Source organism: Mus caroli, unplaced genomic scaffold (assembly GCF_978045245.1).
Source record: "Mus caroli unplaced genomic scaffold, Mus_caroli_1 scaffold_19, whole genome shotgun sequence".
In the NCBI taxonomy this organism is placed as follows: domain Eukaryota; kingdom Metazoa; phylum Chordata; class Mammalia; order Rodentia; family Muridae; genus Mus; species Mus caroli.
Window position 1 is genome coordinate 78,184,131 of NW_028227274.1, and position 21,221 is coordinate 78,205,351.

The window sequence follows — 21,221 nt, forward strand, 5'->3', positions numbered from 1 at the left end:
GTCAGAGAAAAGGGAGGAAGAAAATTGCCACCTAGTAAATTTCCACCACGCGAATCTTGTCGAGGAGGGTTCCCTATTTTAGGATCAAGGGAGAAGCCCTGGTTATTTCAGTGGAGACTCTCTCCCCTCCATTCACAGTTTGATTTGGTGTATACTGACCTTAAAAAGCCAGTCATTCTCAGAGGAAAACCTGGAGGGCGTGCCTCCAAGAATACTACTATCTAGAAGTCTCAGGATCGGTTCATTTTTTCTCTACTTATTAAAGAGTGAAAAGGCAGGCGAGAGTTATCAGTCACAGCAGCAATCAAGAGTTCTCAAAAGCACGGGAGCACAGGCAGGCACACACACATACACACACCACAAACACACACACACATACACACACACTAACACAAAGGGAGGAGGGGAAGGAGGAGGGAGGGGAAGGGGGAGAAGAGGAGGGAAAGGGGAGAGAGAGAGGGAGAGGCTGCCCACAAGTGGGGAGGGGACTTGGAAATCTAAGTAAGTCCATTTCCCATGTAGGATTTTTCAGGGTTCTAGATTGGCCTGGGACAAGTTCTCCTCTTTCTGGATTGCTGAGCTTAGACACAGAAAAGTGAGCTGACTGACTCACAGCTCCTGTCCAGAACCTGCCTAGGACATGTCTGGGCAGGTCAGCTGGAAGAGGCACACCTGGAGATCAGGGAAGTCCACCAAGCCTTTGTCTTGGGTGACGTGAAGAAGCTGGAAATATGCCATCCCACTTAGTAATGGCCTCTTTCCCTCCTTGTCTGCCTGACCGGGTGCTGTCTGACTTCTGTGTTTTCTCACTGTCACCAGGAACTGTAGCAGGAAAGTTCAAGGTGGCTTCACTGGGAACACGAGTTCCTCCGAGGGAGCAGGCAGCCAAGCCTAGATGGGAGACCAGGATGGCCTTAGGACATGAAGTTTCAAGACACATCTGCCCACAGCCCCTCCATGTCTAAATTCTGCCCATGCTGTCTCTCAAGCAGCATAGCACTGCATGTTAACACAAGGATCACATGATCATAAACACAGAAGCTACTGTGCTTTGTAAGAATATTCATTGTTGCTGTGTACTCTAGGTTCAAGGGCCCAGTGGCCAACACCTTATTTTAAGAGGATCCAATACAACAGCACAAGCCTCAGGAGGCACGCAGTTCACGTGGGGTTATCTCTGCATCTGTGCATAGCTGCAATGTACTCTAATGACCAGGCAAGCTGGTACACAGCATGTATCTGCACCATCTAGAAAGCAGGCCAAAACAGTATTTTACCAAGGACAGAAGCATAACCTCCTCACTGAGATTACATATGCGTTGCAGGGATGTGGAGATTTGTGGAAAGTCAAAGGAATAAACAGATTACCCATGATGTTGCCATGGGAAATGGGTCAAACACTGGATTTCCACTTGTGTGCACAGATATGCTATGTTCCAACTTTTCGACAAATATGATCATGTTAAGGCCTCACTAGAACACCATGAAAAGAATGTATCAACATACGGCTTGAAGCAAATGTCAGTCAAGGTTTACCGAATGTAGAGTTTGGGAGACTTTGCCATTCTAATGTGTCTCTGCCCATTGATTCACTTAGCATGACGCCCATGTGGCGGAACTCTTCTACCGTGGTTGCCTAGGCATCTATTTCCTAAACACAGCTCAGATAACATCTTCTCAAAGGCCTCCCCTGATTGCTTCTCTGTGGTTTCTAATGGCTTGAGCCTTCTCAGTGTCATGTAGACACTTCTTGTATATATAAAGTGTATGTAGATGTGCTTCTAATACATATACTATATATACACAGATATATGTTTCTAATATGTATACACGAATATGTATGTGTGTGTGTGCTTTTAGCACATATGCTATATATGCATATATTTCTAATTAAGTATCACTTGATTCTGTGTGTCTGTAATAAGCATATCTCTATCATTTGTTTCTATAATTGAGTTAAGCTTCAAGAAAAGTGTAGGCATTTGAAAGAAAAGAATATTTTTTCACCCCAGAGAAAAGTCCAGTGCCAATCTAGTTAATTTTTTTTTTAATTCAAGAATTATGCCAGTTAGCTTGGGTCACCTTGACACAAACTCGTCACCTGGGAAGAAGAAACCTCAGTTGATGAATTGCCTCAATGAAACTGATCCGTTGGCGTGTCTGGGGCGTATTTTCTTGAATAATGAATTGATGCGGGAAGGTCCAAACCACAATGAGAAGTACCATCACTGGGCAGTAGAACCTGGCCCGTGTAAGAAATCTAACTAAAGCAAGCTAGAAGAAGCAAGCCAGTAAGTAACACTTCTCCATGGTCTCTGCCTTGGTTCCTGCCTCTAGGTTCCTGCTTTGAGTTCCTGACTTGGTTTCCCTCGATAATGAATGGCAAGAGGAAGCATAAACTGAAACAAACTCTTGTATCCCTAAACCACTGTCGACCAGGGTTTTATCACAGCAACAAAGAAGCAAGCTAGGACAGAAATTGGTACCCGAGGGTGGGTCTTGCTGTGATGAAGGCTTTGGGGGAGGATTATGGAAAGATTTGGGAGCTTTGAGCTGGGAAACCTGTTGAGTGCTGGAAACTTAATGAGCTGCTGTGGGAACTTGGAAGATAATGTTGAAAACAAAAATGCAGGAGCAAAGGGCCGAGCTTGTAAAGTTTCAGAGGGAAGCAGATACACTATCAGGACTGTTACTGATATATGTGAATCAGGAATCCATGGAAATGAAAGCTCTGCTTCACTCAAACAATGAGTGCCGTAATTAACAAGGCCAGCATCGTCCAAATGGAACCTTCTGGAAAGTGTTTCCTTGAGGTCAGCACACAGAAGCTCTGGTCTGGAGTATGAAGGGACAGGCAAGGCTGCATCTCAAGCTGTCAACCAAATGTGGTGATGTAAGGAGTCTTCTCGGGACGGGCTTTGGCAGCATAACAGCTGCAGTATTGAAGAGGGTCAACAAGACCAGGGGAGGTTTGGCACCACGTGGCAGGGTTAGAGATGCGGAAGACAGGTCAGGACATCACTGGTGACAGTGCAGCCTCAAATGCAGTGGAGACCAGAGAGTATACAGGAGATGCCAGGAATGTGGGGTGACTATCCAGGATGGCAGCAAGTGTGGTGGAACCAGCCTGAGCCTACAAAATAATAAGCTGTGTGTACTGGGGATGGCAGAGCTGGGTTACCCACACCATTTGAAGATCTTGAGTGTGTCCCATATGCCACACACAGAGCTACGGTTAGATTTACACTGCTGTTGGTTTGGCTTTGGTTTCATGGTAGCTGTACCCCTGTTTCCTCCACCTTGTAGTAAAAAAGTAATAACTTAATTTTTATTGTACAGAAACTTAGTTCTTAAATCTTTGTATATTTTAAAGAGACTTTGAATTTTTATAAAGTGTTTAAAGTTTTCAAAGACCATGAGACTTCTAAAGTTATAATGTGTTTTATATTGTTATGCTAACATGAGGTCTTGGAGGTCATCTGTGTTTCTTGTTAAGTATAAGAATGAGGTGGTTGGTCTGAGAAAGGAGCTGACACATGTTACCCATTGAGAAAGGAGGCCTTGAGACCATGGTCCAGCCTCAATGGGAGAGAACATTAGAAAGGAACTGTAAGACCCGACTCCTGGTCACTGGTACTTACTTACAGAGGCCCCAGAGTGAGACATTGAGATGAAGACTGATGCAAAAGCAAGAAGTTTATCTTCTGTCATGTGTGTGTGAGGGGGGTGTCAACCCTCAATCAATCCTTTGAGGCAAGTGACGAGATGGCAACCCCAAATGGCTATTACAAGCATTTTTCACACCTTTTAGGGGCACAAGTTACATCAGCAAGGTTATAATTCAAACTTATTGGCTAAGCACGTTGACCTTTAAATCCATTGGCTAGCAAACATGACATGCATTTGAACTCTACCTGGGACTTTCCAGAGGATCAGGTGACTATCAGTCAGTACATTCTGAGAAATTTTTGCTCAAGAATGTTCCTGTGGGTGGAGAATGGAACTTGGCCTAACCTTGTCCCTAGGGGAAGCTGTAAGGAGGGTGTGAGGCTTGAAAAAGCCCTTGGGGTCCAAGGGAGGGATGGAGGGAGGGAGGGAGGGAGGAAGAAGGAGGGAAGAAAAGAAGGAAGGAGGAAGGGAGAAAGGAAAGAAAGAAAGAAAAGGAAGGAAGGAAGGAAGAGAGAGAGAGGGAGGAGGAGGAAGAGAAGGAGGAAAGGGGGAAGAGGAGGAAGAGGGGGGAGGAGGAGGAAGAGGAAGAAGAGAAGGAGGAAAAGGGGAAGAGGAGGAAGAAGGGGGAGGAGGAGGAAGAGGAGGGATAAAGGGAGAAGGAGGAAGAGGAGGAAGAGGAGGAGAAGGTGAAGGCGCAGGCACAGGAGCAGGAGCAGGAGGAGGAGCAGGAGGAGGAAGAGGAGGAGGGAGAGCAGGAGGAGGAGGGAGAGCAGGAGGAGGAGGGGGAGCAGGAGGAGGAGCAGGAGGAGGAGCAGGAGCAGGAGCAGGAGCAGGAGCAGGAGCAGGAGAAGGAGGAGGAGGAGGAGGAGGAGGAGGAGGAGGAGGAGGAGGAGGAGGAGGAGGAGGAGAAGGAGAAGGAGAAGGAGAAGGAGAAGGAGAAGGAGAAGGAGAAGGAGAAGGAGAAGGAGAAGGAGAAGGAGAAGGGGGAATAGCCAGGCAGTAAATGGAAGAAAAAGCTTCCCTTTAAAACCTGGAGAGGCCCTGAGTGAGAGGAACAGATGAGAGACAGCCACCATGGGCAGGGTGCCTATGGGAGAAAATCGTCCAAGCAAAGGAAAACTCTCTTGCTTTTTTAAGTTTTTGGAAGGTAGCAGGAAGTTTAGTTCTGTATAGCATACATGGCAAAGAACATGGAGGAACCAGGTTGTTATGGAGGTTGAAGTGGAGATTTCTGGTTGAGTCTTTGATACCCTCCTGAATCAGAATCATGTGATGTTTTGCTGGAGCAGACACGCGCATGAGAGGACCCACCCGTGATGGTTGGAGAGAACATAAGTAGCACTCATCAGACAGTGACAGCACACTTGCATAGCTAGCTGTGCAACACGTCCTGGGTCTTACGTCTTCACTGATCTTCACTTTGTCAAAAGAGGGAAGGCAGGGGACGCCTCCTTAAATTCTGGCTGGTTCTGGTCGCTCCTGCTGACTCATGCTAATTCATCGGGGGCCTGGCTGTTTCTGCTGGATGTGCCAGTGCTGCTGATTCCCGTTTGGTGACACTTTTGAACTGGACTGTCGATATCCTGACACTACTGAACAGGACTGCTGGTATCATGACAACAGAGATGTGAATGGCCCCCAAAGAACTACTTCTAAACAGGTCCACATCCCCTTGTCCTATTTACTATCATTTCTCCCCTATCTTTAGACAAGGGCAGGGAAGCATTTTAAAGCCGTTATTAAAGTAGGTTTTGAGAAATCTAAGCCTACTTAATACTATTATATTAAAAGAAAAGGAGGAAGCCGGGCGTGGTGGCGCACGCCTTTAATCCCAGCACTCCGGAGGCAGAGGCAGGCGGATTTCTGAGTTCGAGGCCAGCCTGGTCTACAAAGTGAGTTCCAGGACAGCCAGGGCTATACAGAGAAACCCTGTCTCGAAAAACCAAAAAAAAAAAAAAAAAAAAAAAAAAAAAGGAGGAAGAAAGAAGGTCATAAGCTAGGTGCTATAGTAATGTATATGCACAAAAAAGATTCTTAATTGTTTGTTCCGGGAAGAGTGGCAAAGACATTACCTGACTTTTTCAGGTTGTGGGGGTCTGGCTTCTTAGATTGAGCAGCCAGAAAGAGTAGGTCATGATCTAACATTTCTTCTGTGTTGAACATTTAAGATGGGCTGCAATTGACATGTTTTAAATATTGGGCATCTCCTATCATTTAAAACTGAAATTCTTTTAGCATAAAGGCAAAACAAGCCGGGCGTGGTGGCGCACGCCTTTAATCCCAGCACTCGGGAGGCAGAGGCAGGTGGATTTCTGAGTTCGAGGCCAGCCTGGTCTATAAAGTGAGTGCCAGGACAGCCAGGGCTATACAGAGAAACCCTGTCTCGAAAAACCAAAAAAAAAAAAAAAAAAAGGCAAAACAAAACAAAGCAAAAAAACCATAAAGTAGGGTTAGCCTAAGCTCATATAGGCCAGTTGCTGGTACTCCATTTCTGTCCTTCTTTTCTCCGTTACTCCCCCTCTTCCTTCCTTCCTTGTTTCATCTTATTTTTAAATAAACATCATATTACAGATATGGAGTGTGATAGTCTTCCTGCATCTTGTCCCTTCTTTTCTTCCTCAGAGATATCATGCATGTATGGATGGATGGATGGATGGATTCTCTTCTTTGAGACAGGGTTTCTCTGCACAGCCCTGGCAGTCCTGGAACTCACTTGTAAACCAGGCTGGCCTCAAACTCAGAGATCTATCTGCCTCTGTCTCTGACACTGGAATGCTGGGATTAAAGGCATGTACCACTACCCCCGGTGATAAACTTTGTTTTTTAAACTGGCCATTCCAAGGGATATTTTACACCTTTGTTTTATGTGTGTATTCCAGAAAAAAAAATGCATAGTATTTTTTGTAGGTTTACATAAATGTTGTACATGGTATATACTGCTTGTTGAGTATCTGTGAGTGGGAGATTAGTATGCAGAACATTAAGTAAAGAAGACTAGGGAGATGATAGATTGGAGGGGCAGGAGTGGGTAAATAGGTGGTTGGATGGGGAAGCTCCATCATAGAGGCAAAGGGGAGACAGGAGAGGACAGATGTAATGAAAGATTGTGGAGGAGTAACCAGGAAGGAGATTTCATTTGCAATTTAAGCAAATGGAATGATTAAGTAATTAATAATAATAATAATAATAATAATGAATTGTCCTTTTGTTTTTTTATTTGTGTGGTGTATTAGTCAGGGTTCTTTAGAGTCACAGAACGTATGGGTAGTCTCTATATAGTAAAGGAATTTATTGATGACTTACAGTCTGCAGTCCAATTCCCAACAATGGTCTGTAGCAGCTGTGAATGGAAGTCCAAGGATCTAACAGTTACTCAGGCCCACACCGCAAGCAGGCAAAAGAGCAAGAGTGAGACTCCCTTCTTCCAATGTCCTTATATGGTCTCCAGCAGAAGGTGTAGCCCAGATTAAAGGTGTGTGCTACCACACCTTTAATCCCAAATGACCTTGAACTCAGAGATCTCCCTGTCTTAATCTTCTGGAATCCATAGTCACTATGCCTCAAGATCTCCATACCAAGATCAAGGTCAGAAACTTCTATCTCACAGCCTCCAGATTAGGGTCATTGGTGAGCCTTCCAATTCAGAATTTAAGTTTATTCCAGATATAGTCAAGTTGACAACGAGGAATAGCCACTACATGTGGTGATTGAATTATGCTTGGAACAGGGTGTGGCACTGTGTGGTAATTGAATTATGCTTGGAACAGGGTGTGGTTTATCAGGAGGTGGGGCCTGGTGGAAGGGGGTGTGTCCCCGTGGAGGCGGGGCTTGGAGGAAATATATATACTCAAGCTCTGCCCAAAGCCAGACACAATAGTCTCTCCTTTCTGCCTTCGAGTTGGGAAGCAGAGGCAAGCAGACATCTGGTCTAGGCCAGCCTGACCAGATAAAAAGAGTTCCGGCTCTTCTTGGCCTGCTTGCCAACACATCTGTTGGAACCTACTTCTACCGCAGACCAGCTGAACCAAGCAGCCTCGTGGGACTGAGCAACTACTGACTAGATTCTTGGACTTTCCGTTCACAGCTGACCTTTGTTGCAGCCGTTGGACTACAGACTGTTTTATCCCCCTCTGCAGTAATGGGACGAAGGAAGTCCAAGCGAAAGCCGCCCCCCAAGAAGATGACAGGCACCCTGGAGACCGAGTTCACCTGCCCTTTCTGCAACCATGACAAGTCTTGTGAAGTGAAAATGGACCGTGGTCGGAAGACCTGTATGGTGTGCCTAGAGGAATTCCAGACCTTCATCACACACCTGTCAGAACCAGTGGATGTGTACAGCGACTAGGATAGATGCCTGTGAGGCAGCCAATTAGTAGCGATGTCAAGGACCGGCTCCTCCCCAGCCGCCATCTGGCTACCAATCCAGAAAGTTCCAGGACTCCAGGGTACAGGTCCAGGACTGGGACAGCCCACCCTCAGTGTGGATGGAGTGGATGTGAATGAGGAGGTGTGCACAACTGCAGATGTGATTGTAGCGATGGAGGCGAGCGATTGCTGGGTCCCACCAAGCAGCCCATGGTGGCCTTACAGAACCCAACACCTCAAGTGACTCTGAAAGCTTTGAGTTGCTCAAATCTTCAGGCTCCGCCCTACCCCCAGCTTTAGGTTCCTGTCTTCTCCGTCGATGGTTCCTGACATCCCAGGCAAGGAACAGCTATGAGACTACAAGTCTCCTCAGACACCACACCAGCACCTCCCCCAAGAAAAATCGGTACAAGGACATGGACTGTGATGACCTCACGACCAGGATAAAGACCAACAGATTCGTTCCCGAGAAGGCGTTCTCTGGTTCAGACAGGAGACAGACAGGTCGAGAAGGACCAGTTCACTTTGAGCAGGATCCTTTTGGTTTGGACAAGTTCTTGGCAGAAGCAAAACAGCATGGCGGTTCTAAAAGACCCTGGGAGAGCAGTCACCCCAGGGAAGAGGGGCATGAAAGCAAGAAGCCGAGGAAGGAGTATATAGGCCTCTGGAAACTAAAGCTGACATATACAGCCGAGGATGGCTGGGTCTAGCCTCTGTGGGGGAAGATGCACCTAACCCCGGAGAGACTTGAGACCTCAGAGAATGGGGAGGCCTGCTGGGGTGGAGTGCACTGGTGGGGAGTGGGCTTATCCTCTTGGAGACAAGGGGGAGGAGGAATGGCACAGAGGGGGGACCTGGAGTGGGATTTTGACTGAACTGTATAAAACCACGATGAAAGATAAGTCAAGAAAAAGAAAAAGAAAAATGACTTATTTATTTATTTTATTTTAAGTAAGAAGTGATCATACGTGCCTTTAATCCCTTCTGAGTTCAAGGCTGGCTGAGTCTAATGGAAGGTTTATTCTTTTTTTAAAAAAAAATTATTCATTTTATATATGGGAGTTCAGTGTTCTCACACCAGAGGAGACCATCGGATCCTGTTACACATGGTTGCTGGAAACTGAACTCAGGACCTCTGGAAGATCACACAGAGCTCTTAACCACTGAGCCATCTCTCCAGCCCGTGAATTTACTTTTTTTACATGCTAAGCTAATGCTTAGCTTTTTTGTGAATATTGTGTTTGCCTCTGGTTGTCTGGACTTCCAGAACGCTCATTTTTCCAGAAGCATGGATCCATTAGATTAACATTTTGCTTCTTCTATCATGTTAATCATGACAAAGTCACTGACGAAAAATAGACAACCGCAAAAATAATCCATACAAGCTCTAAACAATTAAAATACATTTTCAATAAAATTCAAATTTGGGGAATTGGGTTTTATTTCTCAAATGGCAAATAAAAACTAATTTCATACACAATTGGAAGAATGTTTGGGTTCAGTATCAATGAGAAATGACTTAACATCATAACAGTTCTAGAGTTCTAACATCTGATACTGTCTTGAGAATCAGTTGGCCCCACTATCCTACAAACGTTTCACAGGATACACAAGACAATCTCTCTGCTGAGCCCCTTGCCTCTAACCTTTCCCATGTGAGCATCTTGCTGATATTTTTTGCAGCAGAGCCTGCTGGTCAGAGGGATGTGGCTGTCTTCTAGAAGTCTCAGCAACACAGCTCTCGCTGGAAGTCCCAGCTGATCTCGCTGATTGTCGACTCTGGCTTGATTTCACAAGTCCTTCAGAATTTGATAATTTATCCCGGAGGTGCAGAGCAAACAGATCTTTGGAAAGTTTAAGTACCCGGAAGATCCTGGGGAAGCCATTGCCTTTTGTACTTTCTTTCAAATCCTGGCAACTGATTAGAATACTGAGTGAATCAGACATTCCAGGAGATTCAGGCACCTGAGTTTTGTTTGGTTTTTAAATCTTTATTCTTCTTCCTTTTGCAAAGTGATTTCAGTCTGTGGGACTCATTAAAGTGTCACGGATATCAATGAGTGGCTAAATCTTGTCCATCACTGAGCTATAGATTTGGGCCTGTGGTGGGAACAGGGTGTCAAACACATTGTCGGCCGTAAGCATTGCCAGAGGTTCTTCTCATCTCACTGGGATCCAGAGACTTGGCTTCAACTCTGCGTGAGTGTGCACAGCTAGACTGCCTGGAGCCAAGTTATGCAGTATTCACGTTTAAAGAAAATCTTGGGCATGTTATTAAACTTCTTTGTGTTTCATTTTTAATTTAAAGAACCTAATAACCTCACATTGGCTATATGGATTGAACAGGTTGATGTATCGAGAATATTTTTTGTTGTTGTTTTTGTTTTTGCTACGAAGTTTCTTCTCTTTTTTTCTTGTTTTTTTTTTAATTTATTTACATTTCAAAAAGTTTCAAGTATACAAGGAGTTCTTCACGCATGTTGACTCAACACTGCCCTTCTTGCTTCACTCACCTGTGAAGACCTTACTGTCATGTGTGATTTCTGTATATATGTATGTATGTGTGTGTGTGTGTATATATATATATATATATATATATATATATATATATGTATATATAAAATCCAAAAATTGATGGTTTTGTTTTTAAATATTTTAATTAAACTTGTAAGATATTTGGATAATAAAACTTAGGACAAGATAAAACACACACAATGTGAAGTAAGTCCTAGGTACAGGGACCCCTTTGGTTCCTAGAAGGCTAAGGCTACGTCTCCATTTCTTTGTCTCCAGCTTTGAAGGCACATTTCTTAGAAAACAGCTGAAGCTTCAGGAGTTGTGGTGGCTCTCCGTGGCTGCCCACTTCACTTCATATGGAATTAACTAAAACCCAAAGGGCTGAGAACACCTGTGAGGGATTTTTTTTTCCTTAATTAAATCTTTTGAGTTGGGGAGAACCCACCTTTAATCCAGATCTTTTGAGCTGGAAAGATCCACCTTTAATCTGGGCCACATGTTCTTCTGGCGGCCTATACAAGGACATGGAAGAAGGAAGCTCAGTCTCTTTACCTAGGCCTGCTTGCCTTCACTCTTGCTGACAAGTTTATTCTTTCACTGGCATTAGAGACTATGTTTCCAGGATTCTGGTATATACTGAAGACCGGCTGAGACATCCAGCCCTATAGGCCAAACAGCTACAACATTATTGGGCTCTCCATTGGTAGACAGGCATTGTTAAACTATCAGGACTACAGCCTGTGAACTACTCTAATAAATTGTGTGTGTGTGTGTGTGTGTATCAATGTGTCCATGTGTTTCTGTGTGTCTGTGTGTGTGTATGAGTGTGTCTGTGTGTGTATGTGTGTGTGTTGAATTATATATGTTTGACCTTGTAAAAGAGTGAGGATCCTTCCTGTATTTATGATTGTTTAAGAGACGGCCTGTGATCAAAGGCACACTCTAGTTTAATGGTTATTCAACGTTATTGCTTTCGGCCTCTCCTTTTATGTAGCGTTTTCTGCATTTGGAGACTTTGTATTAAATTTCATTTCACCCTAAATCATAAAAACAACCTTAATCCTATCCCTAATCATGTCTTTCAGGCTTTAGCTCAGTGCATTCCCATGCGCCCTACCAAATCGGCAGTCACCCATGTGGACCTGTGGTGCATCGATCTGCCCACCCTTTGCTAGATCTGGCCTTCCCTACCCTTTCACCTTGCAACAGGATTCCCCCTGTGCACTTTACTCCACCGAGGTCTGACTATACAGTGCCAGTTTCTTCCCTGCAGCTGGTTTGCATTGGGTATCTTAGCAATGCAGATGCTATTCAGATTTCTATCATCTCACTCCTGAAGTCTCTTGAAATCTGCTGCAGCCGCTTTAGCCCTCTCTTTATTTCCATGGAGCCTATGGAGATATATTTACTGTGTGGTTGAAGACATGAGGGCTAATATTACCACTCAAGATTAGGTTTAAAGCACTATTTGCCTTGGCCAGATTTCCAAGGAAAGCAGGCTATGCAGGCAAACTGCTGCCTATGAAATAGTCAAGCCTAGTGAAGATATTATTATTATTTATTCAATAAATTCTGATATTGTGGGAAAACACAGGATGATCATCTATACTAATGGTATAGAAGACTTATAAAGTCGTTCTGCAATGGCTGTCACTAATCTTAACCCAAATCCTAACCACGAGTCCTAACTCTAACCTTGACCCTAGCCCTAATCCTAACCCTAGCAATTCTAACCCTAATCCTACCCTATCCAAATTTAATCCTAACCTTAAATTCGAACCCAAACCCTAACAATTAACCATTGATTCCTGGCCCCTGACCGACTCACTGACCCTCATGACCACAACTCCAATCCCAACCTCTAACACCTACTGCCTAACCTTAACTCATTGCAAGTGGTGGGAGAACAGAGCAGACATAAATCACTTGGAAGGGGCTTGAGTAGGAAAGAACCCTTAGAAGGAATGGTGAGAGCCCACTCACCCATTCTGCCACTAAGACACAGCTAGAAGGTGCCATCCAAGAAGAGATTTCCCTCACCAGACACCAGGTCTATCTGTGGCTACTTTTTGCCCTTGTGTAAAGAGGCTGCCTGAGGCCAAGCTGAAGAGACTCAATTGCATTGACAAAGGAAGTCCCAAAAATGCCCATTATAGACTGTTCTCTGGTTAAGTCTCATGAAGAGCATTTGAAACAAGCATAGCAAGCTGAGAAAGGAAAGATATCAAATATATGGTTCGAGTATTAAAGGGGCACCAGGAAGTGAAACGGAACAGAATCCTGTGTTCAAGGATATTAAATTGAATTAAGGGAGTGGTGACCTTGGGGCAAGATCCTACCCAACTAAAGTTAGATCCAGGCCTGGTGGTACACACCTTTAATCCCAGGAGATAAAGTCAAGCAGATCTAGGAGTTCAAGGCCAGCCTGAGAGAGCACGTTCTAGGTGAAGAAAAGCTTAAATCCAGGCCTGGTGGTACACACCTTTAATACATGGCAACAGGTATGCAGATCTATGAGTTCAAGGTCAATCTACAGAGCAAGATCCGGGACAGCCAAGTGTAGGCAGTGAAGGAGTTGGACAAGAGGAAGCTAGTGATAATGTAGTAGGACAAGGGGGCCATATTCCAGCTCCTACAATAAGCAGAACTCAGCAGCTTCAGCCATGTGCTTCTGAGTCAAGAGGAGAAGATGCCCCTCTTCTACTACTGGGTCAATTAATGCCATTTACCTGGAGCTAAGAAATTAGTGGTAATTAAGAAGAGACCACCATCATTGAGGTGAAATCTTCTGGGAAGTGTTTCCTGAGAGCACAAAGAAGCTGTGTTCCAGCTTTGTTCCAGTCAAAGTTGCACTTCGTGCTGCAGCTGTACTTGGTAATGTGTAAGAATCACCCAGGTGGTACTGGTTTTGAAGGCATGAAGGGGTCATGGAGAGCAGCTGAGGCTTGGCATTGTTAGAGGCCACAGAAGACTATTGGTGAAGGTGCAGCTTCAGTTGCATTTGATGGCCCAGGACTGAAGGGGTCATGCAAAGGAGTTGAGGCTTGGCACCATGAAGAGAGCCTATGAGAGGCTATTGGTAAAGTCTAGTTGCAGCGGAAGATTCCCAGTGTACTGGAGATGCCAGTACCATTGATAATCACTAAGAACAGCAGCAGCAGTGGAGTGGATCAACCTGAGCTTAGAGGGCAGAGCTGGAGAAGTGACGCCAGCCCTTTGGAGGAGCCCAGAAGATCACGTGTGGATCCCAGACATTGAAATAAGAAGCTTTAACATTGAAGTTGCCTTGGAGACCCCAAGATGTTCGAGATGCCAGAGCTGTGGTCTATTTGCTGAGGAAAGCTACTAACAGGGAGTGGAACCAGCCCAGAAGGAAAAAGTTTGTTGCAGTCAACAAAAATGAAAAAGGAGTTGGAGATCTGAAGCCTGCTTTGACAGCAGACATGGAGATGCAGAGTTTGGAGTTTGTCCAGGGGGGTTCCCTGTCTTGCTTTGGGGATTACAATGAAGTGATTGGAGGAATCTCAGAAGAGACCTTGAACGTTGAACCTTGTTGAGACTCTATAGGCCATGGGGACTCTGGAAGTTGGACTAAATGTATTTTGCATTATGGTATGTTTAGGTGTGGCTACCATAGACTCATATGCTTGAACAGGCCTATGGGGGGGGGGCAGGGAGTGGAATGTGCTGGTTTGTTTATGCTTGACTCAGGGAGTGGCACTGTTAGAAGGTGTGGCCCTGTTAGAGTAGGTGTGGCCTTGTTGGATTAGGTGTGTCACTGTGAGTGTGGGCTTTAAGACTCATCCTAGCTGCCTGGAAGTCAGTATCTGCTAGCAGCTTTCAGATGAAGACTTAAAACTCTCAGCTCCTCCTGTACTATACCATCCTGGATGCTGCCATACTCCCATCTTGATGATAATGGACTGAACCTCTGAACCTGTAAGCCAGTTCCAATTAAGCATTGTCCTAGGGCTGGAGAGTTGGCTCAGTGGTTAAGGGCACTGACTGATCTTCCAGAGGTCCTGAGTTCAATTCCCAGCACCACACATGGTGGCTCACAACCATCTGTAACAGGATATGGTGCTGTCTTCTGGTGTGTTTGGAGAAAACGACAGTGTACTCATATAAATAAAATAAATACATCTTTAAATGTCCTTATAAGAGTTGCCTTGGTCATGGTGTCTGTTCACACCAAAAAACCCAAACTAAGACAACATATCAGAACAGAATGATAATTATGTTGAATCTAAGGTGTCTGATGGTCTCTACTGTCTCTTTTTGCAGTGTTTTCCTATTTTTTAATAGTGAGCAACACTGATTATAACAAAAAAGGTTATAAGTAGAATTTAGCCTTTCACATACTTGGCACTAAAAGTAAATAAATAAGTAAGACCTGAAGTTGGGAGGAGATGTTCTATTGGATCTTGAGTTGGAGGGAAAGTGAGGGCAGACATGATCAAGACATACTGTATACATGTATGAAAATTTCAAAGAATAAATAAAAATGAAATAAAACAAGAATTTGCATTTTACAGTCATTTTAAATTTTTTATTTAATTTTTTTACACTCCAGATTTTATCCCCCCCCCCAACCCTCTGACTGTTTCCCATCCCATACCTCCTCCCTTCCCCCTGTCTCCATGAAGATCTTCTCACCCCAACCCCGACCTCTAAACTCCCTGAGGCCTCCAGTCTCTTGAGGGTTAGGTCCATCTTCTCTGACTGACCTAGACCTGGCAGTTCTCTGCTCTATATGTGTTGAGGGTCTCATATCAGCTGGTGTATGCTGTCTGATTGGTGGTCTAGTGTTTGAGAGATCTCAGTGGTCCAGGTTAATTGAGACTGCTAGTCCTCCTACAGTATCACCCTTCTCCTCAGCTTCTTCCAGATTTTCCCTAATTCAAACACAGGGGCCAGCCACTTCTGTCCATTGATTGGGGTGCAAATATCTGCATCTGACTCTTTCAGCTGCTTGAGTCTTTCAGAGGGCAGTCATGATAGGTCACTTTTTGTGAGTGCTCCATAGCCTCAGTAATAGTGTCAGGTCTTGGGGCCTCCCCTTGAGCTGGATCCCACGTTGGGCCTGTCACTGGACCTCCTTTTCCTCAGGCTCCTCTCCATTTCCATCCCAGCAGTTCTTTCAGACAGGAACAATTATGGGTAAGAGTATGTGGTATGGCAACCACATCCCTCACTTGATGCCCTGTCTTTCTGCTGGAGGTGGGCTCTACAAGTTCCCTCTCCCCACTGTAGGGCATTTCATCTAAGGTCCCTCCCTTTGATTCCTGAGAGTCTCTGACCTCCCAGGTCTCTGGTACATTGTGGAAGGTCCCCTCATGTCCTACCTCCCAAGGTTGCCTGTTTCTATTCTTTCTGCTGGCCCTCAAGGCTTCAGTCCTTTTCCTCTACCCAATAGAGGTAGAGGTTCCCCTCTTCTCCAACCTGTCCCCTTTCCCACCCAGGGCCCTCCCTCCCTCCCCCCTTGTGATTGCTTTCTTCTTCCTCCTGGGTAGGACTGAGGTGTCCTCACTTTGGTCCTTCAGCTTGTTGACCTTTTTGAGTTCTATGGACTCTATCTTGGGTACTCTGTACTTATTTTTGGCTAATATCCACTTATTAGTGAGTACATACCATGAGTGTCCTTTTGGGTCTGACTGAGTTAACTCACTCAGGATGATATTTTCTAGTTCCATCCATTTGCCTGCAAAACTCAGGTTGCCCTTGTTCTTAAAAGCTGAGTAGTATTCCATTGTGTAATGAACCACATTTTCTGTATCCATTCTTCTGTCCTGGGACATCTGGGTTGTTTCTAGCTTCTGGCTATCACAAACAAGCCCACTATGTACATAGTGGAACACGTGCCCCTGTGGCATGGTGAGGCATCTTTTGGGTATATTCCTAAGAGTGGTATTGCTGGGTCTTCAGGTAGATCAATTTTCAATTTTCTGAGGAACCTCTAGGTTGATTTCCAGAGTGGTTGTACCAGTTTGCAATCCCACCAGCAATGGAGGAGTGTTCCTCTTTCTCCACATCCTCACCAACATGTGCTGTCACCTAAGGTTTTGATCTTAGCCATTCTGATTGGTGTAAGGCGGGATCTCAGAGTCATTTTGATTTGCAGTTCTCTGATGACTAAGGACTTCGACCATTTATTTGGGTGCTTCTCAGTCATTCAAGATTCCTCTGTTGTGAATTCTCTTACAAAGTCATTTCTAATCTCAGGTACTTAAACGTTTGGGTGGCATCTGTGCAAGTCACTTATGTAGGGTGGTCTGGGTACACCCCCCCCCATTGCTCGGATAAAGAAAGTCTGATTCTCTGTAGAGTGGAGAGGAGGTGAAGAACACAAAAGAAAGCAGTCTGGGCATGCAGGAGGAGGGGTAAGCTGGGCAGGGCAGTGTGCCACCAAAGGCTGCCGGCATCAACATAGCCTCTCAGTGTAGCAAGGAAAGAAAGGACCAGCAGCGCTGTCCAGGGGAACAGACAACATTGGGCTCTGCAGACCACAGAGGAGGATGGGCCTAATGCATGCTGGGGGAACATATATCCAGATAGGGGCAGGTGAGAGGCTTCCACCTGGAAGGCATCCAGAATGACATGCTGACATTCACAAGCCGTTTGGGAAGGAGCAACAAGAACAGCAGTGATGAGATCACCTTCCCTTCTTTGCAGCCTCAGCTGATGAGTGTCCAGAAAGACTGCCTAAGAATATAACTTAGGATCTGTTACATGTGTGTGGGCAGCCTTTCTTAACAATGGATTCTGCAACTACTCTCCGCAGTCAAATAATTCAAAGGCGCCAGACAAGGATGGAAAATGTGGAGACTGGAAAGGGAGACCAACAGAAGTCATATCAGGGAAATGAGTCAGGGCATGGAGGGTTTTAAGATTTGTCCTGGGAACGGACAACACTATGGGGATACATGGTGGAATGTTTGATGCTGCCTCCTCACCATCCAGTTGACTTTGTTGGACCCAGAGTGTTTCCCTTGCCCTTTCTTGTCCCCTGTCACAATAGTTGCATACCTGTTCATTTCCTATAACTGTTTTATTTCGTGCTAGACAGACAGCCCCAGCACTGCCCTGTGGCTGGCAAATAACCAAATGGGTTTCATATGTGCAGATTCTGATGTCTAAATATTAAGGACAGAAGGGTCTCTTTGCTAGAGGACTAGATTGCAAACTCATTGTTGCTTCTCTCCCCTTGGGTTAAGAATGGCTACAGAATGCCAGGCATGGTAGTGTGCACCTTTGAAGACAGAAGCAGGCAGATCTCTCAGTTTGAAGCCAACCTGGTCTACAGAGCTAATTCCAGGATAGCCAGGGCTACACAGGGAAACCATGGCTTTTAAAAAATCAACCTCCATACTGGGCAATGGTGGCACACCCTTTAATCCCAGCACTTGGGAGACAGAGGCAGGTGGATTTCTGGGTTTGAGGCCAGCCTGGTCTACAGAGTGAGTTTCTGGACAGCCAGGGCTACATAGAGAAACCCTGTCTTGACAAAAACAACAACAACAAAACCAACCTCCTGCGGTTGTGGAGATGGCTCCGTGGTTAAAAGCACTGGCTGTTCTTCCTAGAGGACCCAGGTTCGATTCCCAGCACCCACATGGCAAGTCACAGCTGTCTGTAAATCCAGTTTCAAGGGATCTGACACCCTCACACCAATGCAAACTTTAAAAAATGGTTATCTCCCCCCCCCTCCGCCCCCAATGATGAGTACAGAGATTTTCTTGCTCATATCTTCTGGGTGCAGAATATTAGACTGGGGGCCAGGTGCTTTGGTAACTCCCAGGAGATTTCTCCCAGTCTGAAATCAATGAGCTGAGTTGTTAGTTCTACAGTGAATGAACTCTGCTACAAGGTTATTATTCAGCCAAGAGCCCAAGGCCAGAGGGCATGAAGGATTCCATGGTGTTTGTGTAACCAGCAGACGGCATCATAGCAAAATTAGATCAATCAAACATTGTCTCCAAGAGTGCCAGAAGCTGACCCACTCAGAGCTGTGCTGAAGTAGACGAGAGGACAAGTGTCCCCTCTTTTTCTCCTACAAGCCCTGCTACCTAATAGGAATGCCAGGAGATAACCATGCTAGTAATCAAAAGATCCACCACTTTTCAGCGGGCCACTTCTCTCTGCCAAGATAGCACACTCAGTTGAATTTGCCAAGTCAGCAGAATCAACCCTTCCCCCTGCCACAAGAACACACAAACAAAACAAAACAAAACAAACAACAACAACAAACTTGAGATTTTAATCTATGATTAGTGTGATCCTTGGAATGAGGACTTCCTTTCATGTCCTAGGTACCTTTGTTTACATTTTTGAATACTTGCTTCAGAGCTTCGGTGCAAAGCCACTTCGTTCAGGGTGAGCCTCTCTGCCCTATCCTGACACATGCAATCAGCCCCACAAGGACCAGTAAGTAATCTCCAAACTGAGGTGAGAGTTCAAGCTGGTTGGGGGCTGTGGAGTGCACACTGATTGGAGGCTGTGGAGTGCAGGATGGTTTGGGGCTGTGGAGCGCACGCTGATTGGTTGGGGGCTGTGGCGAGCACGTTGATTGGGTGCTGTGAAGCGCTGGCCCGATTTGGGAGTGAGGGGCTTCCAGCAGAGCCTCTTTGGAGGACTTGAACAGATGCAACAATTTCCACATGGCTCTGGAATGTGGAGAATTTATTCTTTTGTGGCTGAGAGCTGAGAGCGCTGTCTGCCTAAAGAGCTGCTGCTGTGTTTTTGCTCTGGATCTTCCACACAGGCCCAAAGCGTCTTCACCACAGGGCAGAAACATCCTCTGTGAACAGAGTGAGAGGGAAACCTGGGAAGATGTGCACTTTACATGAAGATCCAATGCTGTGACGTGTTACAATGACACTATTTCACACGCAACAGCACGATTCAATCATACAATAATAATAATAATAAAATACCCTCAAAAGCATATCTTAGAGAATGTTTTCCTGAGAAATTGTAGCTCAACAACCAAAACATAAAAGTCCCCCCCCCTACTTTGTTAATTATCAATGACAACAGATTCTATGAGTGATTGGTAGAGGTAGTGCTATTAAACAATTATATCACTCAAAATGCAATCAGCCTACATAAACACTTCACGTTTGAGGGAAGATCAAAAAGATCCGGGGTGTGCACCTAAGTGTATGATTCTACAGTGGCTTTGGAAGGCCTTCTTCCTGCACCACAGGCCTGCAGCAGGAGTTGGAAAGAGGTCTGCTCCTGATTGGTAGCCCTCACTGCTTCTCTGCCACCTCTTTCTGTTGATGGGCTTCAAAACTACGATCTGTGTGTGGGTGGGTGTTCTGAACTGCTTCTTTTGGGGGCGATCCGCTGCAATTTCTATTTGCACTAGAACGTTATACAATCGTCATTAGAACCTGTTGCAGCTAAAAAGAGCGAATGGATCTTCACTGGAAATCAATCACTTACTCTCACACCTATGCCACAGCGGAGGGAAGATCAGACCGTACCCACTTGCGCAGGACACCCTGAGCATGCTGTTCAAGAGGACCCAGAACCTAGTTACCGGCCAGTCTGTTGGCCAATCCTGGGGATATCAGTCTAGTGTGAAACACAAACGTCAGAGAATGAATACAGTGTGACAAGTCTTGGGACAGGATGAGAGAGGTGCCAGGAAAACACTGGAGCTAGAGCTTAGGCAACGGGAGAATGCGGGGAGAGCAGGTCTGCAAAATGCTGCTCCTAGTGTTTTGCAGAAGTACGGGATCGCCCCTTTGAGAACTTTAATCTACTAAGTAAAAATGAAAGTACACTGAAATACAACAGACGAAGAGGAAGATAAAGTAGACAATAAAGACTAGGGTGGGGGACAGGAAACACTTCAGGCAGGAGATGAGCTCAGAGAACACCCAGAGGACCGGATGATGAGATGCAAGGGAGGCTCGGCAGCACCCACTGGCCCAGGTCACTCCCATTTGACATTCTCCCTGTAATAACACTGGAATAGGCTCTGGGCAAAACGGTGGGCAGAGCATTCTTGGCATTCACCCAGGTGCCATATTCCACCCCCAGGGTTCCGACTCCGCCCCCAGGGTCCCGACTCCACCCCAGGGTCCCGACTCCACCCCCAGGGTTTTGACTGATCTCAGGCCTTAACCAGATCCCAGAGCACACAGATGCAGTGTCTTCTGAATTGTGACCTCAAGGGGTGACCTCCAGGGTCCTGCTGACATACACTGATGCCTGCTGGGGTGCAGAGGCAGTCTGAGTGAGATAGTCCGGGTCCTTCGCCTTACAAGGAGATGGGGCTTGACCCACTAAAGTCGATGCCTTGTGCTTTTAATTTTATTTTATTTCAACACACTTTCTTAGGAACTTTTACACCAAAGCACCCCTGTGAAAGGAAAGGTTCCATAATGAGGTTTCCAGTGTTTCATCTCTTGTACGCAGATGGGACTTGCATCGTTTGCTTTTCTTTGAAGCGCTGCGGAGCCCAGAGCAGAGCTGAGCCTGGTATTTATTTTTATTGGTTTCACAGCAGGCTAACTTTCCCCAGTCTTTATCGCCAGACTCAGAGACCAAAAACAAGGGCAGCCTGGGTCTGCGCACTTCAAAATGTGCAGACTTCTGCAAACTTAAAATGTGCAGACGGCTGCAAATTGAGGTTCCTACGGGGACCTCAGGTGACGGTG

At 45.6% G+C, this 21,221-nt stretch overlaps 1 pseudogene; it reads left to right on the top strand.

The window, feature by feature from the left end:
- The first annotated feature begins 7,807 nt into the window (after window positions 1-7,807).
- Window positions 7,808-8,042, top strand: LOC110284451 (transcription elongation factor 1 homolog pseudogene; annotated as a pseudogene).
- Window positions 8,043-21,221: the final 13,179 nt, after the last annotated feature.